The sequence below is a fragment of the Coregonus lavaretus genome (assembly GCF_964263955.1).
Source record: "Coregonus lavaretus genome assembly, chromosome: 40".
In the NCBI taxonomy this organism is placed as follows: Eukaryota; Metazoa; Chordata; class Actinopteri; order Salmoniformes; family Salmonidae; genus Coregonus; species Coregonus lavaretus.
This window is the reverse complement of record NC_140027.1, coordinates 10,399,948-10,403,302: the sequence shown is the minus strand read 5'-3', so window position 1 is coordinate 10,403,302 and position 3,355 is coordinate 10,399,948. Positions and strand designations below refer to the sequence as shown.

Sequence of the window (3,355 nt, the reverse complement as noted above, 5' to 3'; positions counted from 1 at the left end):
CTGTATTAGGTCTATCCTTTAGCCTGTATTTTGGTCTGAGTGACTCCAAGATGCTCCTTTCAAAAAGTTGAATTGAAAACAGTATTGGTATTGTTGAATTCGATTTTCATAACAGCAAGCTAGAATTGATGGTTTGGTTAGCTAAACTAACAAATCTGTTTGTTTGGTTACCACGTCAACTATTGTAGCTATCTAGTAAACTTGCAAGCTACTTCATTTATAGGTTCAATCCTTTCGGTGATTTGGCTCAAAATCTTGCTAAAAATGAGACAACTCATACTTTTTGCATGTCCAACCAACCAGCCATTATGATGCAATATGATTACTTTGATAAAGTCAGTTAAATTACGAGGAAACCCCAATGTTGATTCAGCCTATTTTTGCCTGGAGGGAGGGAATACACTCCAGGATGTGTGACTGTGGTTATTGTCATGGCTGTAATGTCATTTTGTTTGTTATTCGACTGTGAGAGGTGTGGCCAGGTGGGGGAGTAAGCTGCAGAAAGAGTATAAGACAGGACTGCAAGGGGCAGAGAGACACTCATCTACTACTGAGGTCCAGAAGACATCACCAAGACAACCAGGCATCAATCAGTCAGCATCTTCCAACTATCAGAGGTTGGTTTGCTTTCACTGAGCATATTCTCAGATGTATACAGGTGGATAGGTGTCTAAGGGTGGTCTGGTGTATACAGGTGGACAGGAGTATTTAGGTGGACAGGTGTGTAAGGCTGGACTGGTGTAGGTGGACTGTTGCTTACAAGAGTATATTGGTGGACAACTGTATAATGTGACATCCTAACAACACTGTTTATCTCATTTGCTAGAGGATGATGACCCAGTGTGTGTGTGTGTTAACATACCATGTTCTATGTGCTTCAGGATGAAGATCCAGAGTGTGTTACTGCTGTTTTTTCTAGTGGGCGTGCTGTTAGCAAGCTCACTCAATAGCGATAACTCTGAGAAAGGTACGAATTTTGTGTGTGTGTGTGTGTGTGTGCGTGTGTGTTTGTGTACTACTAATACTGTTGGTTTTAATCTTAAATAATTTGATATGATGACAAATCTTCCCCAAGAGGATAGTGCCATGGAAAAGTCGGAGAATGGAGCTGTGAAAGCCATTGCAGAAGAGGAAGCATCACGTATGTACATATAGCTATCTACTGTATGTTTCTATCAATCTCTGAGCCTATCTATCTATCTGAAGATCATGCATGCCAAAGAGAAGTTACTAGAGGTTTATAACAACGGTGAAGGCTAACTCCATGTCTCCTGTTGATTAGCATGGTGGTTCTTTCATCATCATCATCATCATTATCATCATCATCATTATTATCATTGCTGATGAGGTACCAGAATGAGGTCACGGACGATCCTTTCCTGTCTCCATATGGAATCAACATAACTAATATTAGCCTACATTGCCCTACATCCATCCATTCATGATGGCAATGTTGTAGGGTTGACATGTTGTATTGTGATCCTCCAATAAACTTGGCCTTTCATGCATACATGTCTAGAAGTGTTGTTCATTCAGTTTTACAATGTTAACATGACCATACAAAACCACACACAATGCACTTCACAATTGTTACGAAACCACCTAGCCAGCTTATGAATACGCCTGCACTCGCTGGGTCTATTGCAGTGTCGCTAGTGTAACTACGTTTGAGCCTTCAAAATGGGTTTACACCAGAGGAGGCTGGTGGGAGGAGCGACAGGAGGATGGGCTCATTGTAATGGCTTGAATGGAATTAATGGAACGGAGTCAAACATGGTTTCATATGTTTGATACCATTCTATTTATCACATTCCAGACATTACAATGAGCCCGTCCTGCTATAGCTCCCCCCACCAGCCTCCACTAGTTTACACACACATTTTTGGGAACAGGGCTAGCGATTTCCTAAACCTGGTTGCACTGACATTAACACCTGGGTTTTACAGCGGACCTCTGTCTTACCTTGATTTAAATTACAGTTAGTCAGAAATCACTTACAGAAAGTTACACAATTATTGGCTCCCTTGATAAAGAGGAGCAAAAAAGACTGTTTAAAATAAATAACACAATACTGAGCTATAAAGTATTGTATGGTCCCCCCCAAAATTTACATTTATATTTTATACTAATACAGTTGTTGAGAGATTTTGTTAAACAAGTAATACTTATTGGCATCCCTGTTTTCAATAATGACACTGAGCCTATTTCTAAAATGTTTTATAAGATTGGAGAGCTCATTGGGAAGAATCTTAGAACATTTCTTTGTCTGCGCTTATCCAGTATCTCAGAAACGGACACCCTCCTGGGCTTTTCACGCATGACAGTGTCTAGGGCAAGGTTCCCAAACATTTTTGACCCACGACCCCATTTTGATATCTGAAAATTTTCGCGACCTTAACCATGTGAAAAAATTATGTAACTAACAGCCAATGTTTACTTTTGTATCTGGGGCTATGGCAGTCAATAGAAAAACATTCTAACAGTATTTCTGATGGTCTTCTCAACTGACATTCACTTTTAATGTGGGGTCATGACAGTCAATTGCAAATTGGTGTGACATAATGTATCTTATCTCACCACCACTAATGAGATGGGTGTGCTTGATACATGTCCCGTCTGAACTTCTCAAAGTAAAGGGGCTTGGTCGACAGTGTGTACCTCATCTCTGCTGTCACATCCAACCTGAATTGATATTTGGTTTTAATGCAGACAAGAGCACTGATGGTGCTTTCAAGACAACTAGGAACTCAGAAAATTACGCAGTCAAATCAAGACGTCAGTGATCTTCACTTCGGAAAGTCGGTGTTCTGGAAAGAGGCCAGAGTTCTTGAGTTGGAATTCTGAGTTGGATGACCGTTCAAAATGAATTTTCCCAGTCGGAGCTTGTTTTTTTCAGAGTTCCCAGTTGTCTTAAACGCACTGAAGTTGGAAGTCAGAAATTTCAGAGTTCCCAGTTCCCAGTTGTTAATGCTCAGAAGGAGACGGCAGGGTATTTATTCCCTTTGAGTCAGGAACTAAAACTCCTCCGTAGTGACCTGTGAATGCATTCGGTCACATGACAGCTCGATCAGCTGTTCGATTTCACTTACCGGCATGCCAACTGAGCAAGGATCACAGTCAAACGGATTGGGAAGTAAGTCCCAAACTGCTCCTCCAAGCGTTGGACGTGAGCAGTCATCACTCGTGTGGGACACTTACTAATGATCTTTTCTGTTAGAAACATGCACAGCCGAGGGAAGGTGGCATGGTTCGCTTTTGAAAGACTCTCTCTCCAATGAGAATCCTTTCCTCTGAATCCACTGATTTGGTCACTCATCTGTAGAATGTTTTGTATTTCACTGCATGCTTGCATTCA

General features: G+C 41.1%; 1 long non-coding RNA gene across 1 annotated transcript; it reads left to right on the top strand.

Annotated features, from left to right (window-relative positions):
• Positions 1-535: 535 nt before the first annotated feature.
• LOC311113738 lies at positions 536-1,508 on the top strand. Its single transcript, XR_014611035.1, has 4 exons — positions 536-617; positions 882-967; positions 1,076-1,141; positions 1,283-1,508. It is a non-coding gene; the product is annotated as an uncharacterized lncRNA (long non-coding RNA).
• Positions 1,509-3,355: the final 1,847 nt, after the last annotated feature.